Source organism: Pyrus communis, chromosome 2, assembly GCF_963583255.1.
Source record: "Pyrus communis chromosome 2, drPyrComm1.1, whole genome shotgun sequence".
NCBI classification, from domain to species: Eukaryota; Viridiplantae; Streptophyta; class Magnoliopsida; order Rosales; family Rosaceae; genus Pyrus; species Pyrus communis.
Genome location: NC_084804.1, coordinates 13,565,594 through 13,572,310, shown reverse-complemented (window position 1 = coordinate 13,572,310; position 6,717 = coordinate 13,565,594). Strand labels below are relative to the sequence as shown.

Here is a 6,717-nt window from a genome sequence, read left to right as displayed (position 1 = left end):
TTGTCGTACAGACCACGTTAGGTGGTTCCGACTCGTGTGCAGATTTAGTTATTGAGTTGAGATTGGAGCTCTATATGCAGCCGTACAGGTCACGTTAGGTGACTCCCGGCTGCCAGATTGTATGTTATTGATGTGAATTACGCTTGAGCATTTACATTTTATTATGAGTTTCCGTTATGGCATATTCTCGAGCATGAATGGCATATTTTGGAGCATGATTGGCATATCTATACATACGTATATATGTTCATTTTCTGGGAAGTATACAGGTTTTACGGCGAGGGGTTAGAATGTATTTTGCTAAAGAGTTTTCAAAGAGCTTTGTTTTTGCCCACTCACGCTTTTGTTTTTGCGCCCCTCCAGGTTCTAGTGGTCTAGCAGTTTCGGTGGTTTTTCCCAGAGGGCATCCCGGCATTTCTGACAGACACTCACCATTGTAGGGTCACCTTCGGGTGTATTTATGTCGCATCTTTCCTTTTTGACTGCTGTAGACTTGCTCTGAAATTGTGTCTCACATACGCTAGCACTTGTTTTAGTACTTTGTATGCTAGTTTTTAATTATTCATACTTTTATATTACTATCTTCATAACTTCCGCACGCGCACATGGCTACGTCACCTTCGTGTGACGGCCAGCACGCCCTGATCTCGGTCGGGGTGTGTCATTTATCGAAGCGAATAGTTTTAGAGCTCGTGTGGAAGTGTTTTAAAAGGGTATGTGAAAATATATTTGAAACTAATTCTTAGTAAAATTGTAAATAAATCCTGAAAAAAGTACTTAAAGTGTATCATGGAGTAAGCACATAACTGGTGTTTCTTGTAAAAAACACTTCATGTGCTTTTAAAACCTACAATTTTTTTTTTTCAAAAGCAGGTTCAGTCTTTTTTACGTTACATATATTCCAATCTATTGGTGTTGAATTGACTAATACCAAATGAGAGTATTTTTGCTCACCAACATAGATCATGGTGTTACTCATCATCCTATTTACCACAATTAGATGAGTTTGAATTTCGAGATTGATGTAGTGGATATGCACAAATCTCAAAATTAAAGCTCATCTAACGGTGATAAATAGGGTAGTGAGCATTACCACCACTTGAGGCTGGTGAGCAAAATGCACTCAATACTAAATAGGTAATGCTAAGGAGACTAAATTTATAGATAATATTTTGCAAACTAAATAACATGAAAATTGAGTACATGTATTCCAATTACTTATCCAAGTTGGTGATACCTTGTTTAGTTTGTAAATTTTATCTACAAATTTAATCTCCATTGCATTACTCTAAGGGCTCGTTTATTAATCCATAATCAGATTGAGAGGAATTGAATTGAAGAGGAAATAGAATGAGGTGGAATCAGAACAAATTCCTGTTAAAGACGTTTACTAAAATTGGCTGGAATCGGAGTATGAATGATATTAATTTATATAAACTATTGATTAATTCACATGAATCGGAATGAAAATTAATGCGATTACTAAAATATTCCTATTGTAACTAATTTATTTTATATCTAATTATTTTTAGTAAAACTGATATTCTTTCATTTTTTGGTAGAGTGAATAACTATTTTTTTTATTTTCTAGTAACTTTTATTCTTTCATTGGTCCTTACCAGTTACCAACATAAAATAAACCCAAAGAAAAAAAAAAATTATCACTTCATGTCCTCTATCTCCCCCATCTTTCTGTTGTCGTGCAACCCATCCATTTCTAAATTTCCCAGGCACCTCTCTCTTTCCCTATCTTTCCCATCTTTCTCTACTGACCCATCCATTTCTAAAATTCTTCAGGCATCTCTCTCTCGTCCCCATCTTTCTCTGTTAATGACCCACCCCTAATCGTGAGATCACCATCTTCCCTTTTCTTTGGTCTTCATCGGGAACGCGAGCCTTGTCAAGCAAAGGCTTGAAGGCAGCACCCATAACCAGCTATCACAATCACAAGGCTGAAAACACTGACACCGTTCTCATCTTTGGAGTTTGAGGGTATACTAGTATAAAATTTGGATACTTGATGGACACCATTTCCAAGAATTCAAATACCTTCTCCCACTCAAGAATTGGACTCCGATCATTTCAGGAATTGAATTCCTGATTTTATGCGGATCTCACAATTATTTTAATTTCTGATGGTTGGGTACACGCATTCCAAGACTAGTCTTACACCACGTGTATCTCAAGTCGTGTATTTTATTTTCACCAACTCCCACTATCGCTTGTATTGACGTCGATAAAGTCGAACTCCATTTTCAATTGTTTTTGTTCCGACTTTTCTTTTTGATTAGTTCAAATAAAACTTTTCTTTTTGTCCAAAAAAACCATCTTTTGTTTGCAAAAAAAAAAAAAAAAAAAAAAAACCAGTCTTCATTAATTTCTTCAATTTATTTTTACAAATTCGAGTAATTTAGTACGTTATAGTCAAAACAACAATATTAAGTTAGTAACCCTCACCTGCATGGCAGGCTAAACAGCTTCTCTTTTAATTATTGATATGACCTTGCCCGTTTTTAAGGAAAGGCTGAGTCAAAGCCGATTATATTACGATCATATGTTTAGCCGTTAAATGCTCCACTAACAGTGCGAGATAATCTAACTTGTTATTTTACACATACAAATTTAAGTCATATTCGTATTCAATTATGTATTTTAATAATTTGTTAAAAAAATGTAAATATTATGTATTTAATGAGGCTTAAACTTAAAATACTTCTTTATTAGAGTGCTACTAGACCTAATAATTAAATAAAGTTTTAAAGAAAAACTCATGGTACTATTCATTTTAACGAAAAACCATATTTTTACACTAAAAGTCAATCCTGATACTATTCACTTTATCCTTTATTTTTTCCTTATCATTAAAATTCAAAGTTTTCAAACCCTTTTCATTAGTTTTCCTATAATTAAATGCATTATTTGAAATTATTTTACTCGCGAAACAATACATTAATGCTAGGATCCTAGCTAGAGTGATGACACTGAAACATGACCAAAATTTATGAAGAAACATAAGAGTACGAAGCCGGATTCCTTTTCACTAAATTCATAAAGTTTGAGATATGGACCGTTCAAATTTGATCCAACCGTTATAAACAGGAAGCCACTTTGAAAGTTATAATAACTGTAACAGTTGGATCAAATTTGAACAACTCGAATCTCAAACTTGGTGGAAGGGGATCCGAAGATGATCCCTTTCCCAAGAAGACAACATATGAAAGTCCAGCTAACAAACTTAATTCATGCATATATTCCAGGAGACATTTTCCGGGATTACGGTGTTTAACACTTTGATTAGAACTAATGATGTTGACACACTCACCCTAAACACATTTCGAATATCGACACAAGCATGCTATCCAATTGAAACATCGTGAGCCAGAATTGAGAATTTCATCATGAAGAAAAATGGTGGAGGCCCATTGAACTGTGGTTTCATAAAATTAGTAAAGTTCATCATGTATGGTACATTACAGTATTATCGGTTAATTATAATTTGTTACAACAAAATACTACAGTACGAAAAATACTTGTCTCTTTATATGCACGTACTCATTCCTCATTGCATATCGTCATAGTTTGACACGTGCAAAAAAGTTTTCTCTTTTAAGTGCTTACAGTAAGTTACTTATACATTTGTGCTAGAATATAATTTGCAGCTGCAGGTAAGGAAGAACGGCATTCCTCTAGTACTTCCTAGCCCAGTCTATGTAATTGAGAACATTGAGAGTGTTGAGAATGCAGAGAAGTGTATAAAACAGATCCAAACGTGAATGGTTCGCATCAGCTCCTCCAAGCCACTCTTTACCAAATATTCCACTCACTGAATTTGCTATGGACACCAGAACTGAGCTTAAAAAGTACCCCATTGATGTTGAGCACCATGACAATGAAGTGGATATGCTTCTCATGCTATCGGGAGCTTCCGAGTAAAAAAACTCAAGCATTCCTCCAAGGGTGAGCATATCTGAGACTCCAAGGAAGAGGTATTGCCAGCCAAGCCAGAAGAAAGACAATGTGGCATTTTTATGAGCTGCCTCGCGTCTCTTAGCTTCCACCATGGCAGCTACGGCCAGATGCTAGCGCCAGCCCTAGCCCAATCCTCCAAAGTGGTTGGAAGATGTGACTTTTTGCTGAGCTTTTGGCTCCCAAGATTCTTTGGAGGATGAGGATTCTCTCCCCTCCTGTTCTTTCTCCTCTTCCCTTCTCTCTTATTTGAACGGTCACAGTTAAACCACATCAACATCTTATATTGATTTTTTTATAAAGATAATAAGATAAAAAATAATGTGTGAGAAAAAGGGAGGGAAGAGGATGAGAATAGGAGGAGAGAGAATCCTACTCCTTTGGAATCGTTCGTATAAAGGAATAGAAGCAAGCATAACGGAGGGGGGGAGTATGACCAATGACTGAACTGGGATTTTGAAATTGTTTATTTTTCGGTTCATTGCGGTCCCCTGTACCACTGAGTGTGTCTGAATTAGGGCTATGCAACAATTCATCAGGATTGTGCTCGCAAAGATGGGTAGAAGGCCTATAAAAGTTCTTGTTTCCTTAACTTGAGCGGCACTAATTGTGCTATCAGTTAATGCTTTGTCTAAAAACCTGAGAAATTAGGGTCTCTTAGACCAAAAGTACCTGAAAAAAAATTGTATGCAGAGTTTAAATACTGGCTCCATTTCTTCCCACTCAAAATTTGAGGGGTCACATATTTGTGCTAAAGTGTGACACTATAATTTAATCCCGCTCTAAGTTTAAAGAATCATAGTATATATGTCCATGTTACCATCACCTAATTTAGAAAAAATTGAGAAGAGGGGAAAGAACTTACTTATACTTGTTATGGGATCGTACATCAACTCCGTCCGAATTGATTGCAGATACTGCATACTGGTTCTCTAGAACTCTCTCTTCTGGTGAGGCCTTCCAGTTCTGAACTGCAGAAGCAAGAACCTTTGACACCACAAAGAAAAAAATTGAATTAATTCCGAATACAACCGTCTATTTAATAGTATTTTTTGAGAGTTGTTATTAGTGCACGCTGTGAAGAGCTACTCTGCAATCTTAGGAAATGGTGCATAATGATTATTTTGAAGTGGTGATAAATAATGGATATTTTTCTAAATTTACATTGACCTTAAAGATTCTTGTCAATGTGCTTCCGCAATAAACTCCCACCGATGAAAATTGAAAGTGCCTAACTCAAGGCTATAATTGTTATAGTGAAGTTCCAATTCCAGCCTTTGTTTTCTTCCACCCAAATCATAGTACAGCTTAGGAGGCCTCCAAAACATAGGGAAAAGAAAAACCAGTTGAAGTAGGAAGACTCCGTGTGCATGTAAGGAGGCATTGATTCCACCTACACCGGCAGCAATGACATAAAGGCCAGTGTATAGAATGGCTGCTTGAGACCGAGAAGGCCTAGCACACGATGCTGGTCGAAATTGTGGGTACTGAGCTTGGATCCTCAGCAAAATTTATCCCTACATGGTACAAGTTTCTTGTTCCATTTAACGTCGCATACAATATATACGTCTCATTTTCAATTTCGATATGAGCATCTTCTAATCTTTTAAAACGTGTCAACTTTTCTCGAATCTTTAAGTTCATTATATTTTCTATTAGCTTACCTCATTAAATAGACGAAAATTACTCACAATTTAAAAATTCTTTTTGATAGATTTGACAGCAAAGCCAAAATAATAAGTTTAAGAAAATTAGAGGCTCATAACTAAATTAAAAGTCCGTGGCGGCAATGGGAAAAATAAAATTTTCTACTCCCAAGAAAAAAGGGACAAATCATACCAGCAACTCTATGGTAGAAAAGAGGATGAAGGTTGTGAATCTTGTGAAAGAGAGAGTCACTGATAAACCCTCCCAGTATGGAGAGGAAAAATGAGGTTCCAATGCAATTGGTCACCATATTTGCTGTTGTAGCATCTGGGTAATGCATTGACAACAAGAAGTATCTAACGAAGTTACGGGCATTGGCTAAGAACACCATGTTTGTCAACACCTCCACAACTACACACGAAAATTCATCCCAAAATTACTCCAATATCATACAACATTTACCCTCTTGCATATCAAACTTTTGCTAGACGCAAAAGGCATGTTTAGTATCCTACTTGGATCTTATTTTTTGTGTAAAAAAAATTATGAATACAGTTAAATTACTTAATATTCATTAATTTCAAAAAGAAATAAAGAAAAAAAAAAAAAAGAAAAAAGAAAGGATTAGAAAAAGGGTATGTTAGGGAGACCAAATTTTGTAAACAAATGATGTGGGTAATGTTGATGATTGAATTATTACTTAAGTGTTAATTATTTAACGTGCTTATTACCTATTGGTGACATATCATTTTATTTGTAAATTTTGTTTAAAAATTTAATCTCACTACCATTATTCTTAGAAAAATACCAAACAATCCCTAAATTATTAAGCACTTTGTCTAGATCCCCATCTTCAACCTCATTGTATGGTAATTAAGAACCCAAGTTTGAATTTCCTCTCAGTGATTTATTTCAGCTTAAATTAAAATACCGCTCGAATTAAAAAAACAAAAATCCCAGCAACTGCAACTTACCACATGCAAAGGCAGCAGCTCTGGTTCCACCGTGCTTTCGAGGATCTACCTCTCTTCCTTACCAGTCAACATATTGGCCACCAACACTCTCTCTCTGGAAGACAGCACTTTCGTCTCTTTCTATACTCAT

At 35.7% G+C, this 6,717-nt stretch overlaps 1 pseudogene; it reads right to left on the bottom strand.

Annotated features, from left to right (window-relative positions):
- Positions 1-3,686: 3,686 nt before the first annotated feature.
- On the bottom strand, positions 3,687-6,717 carry LOC137724367 (protein NRT1/ PTR FAMILY 4.2-like; annotated as a pseudogene).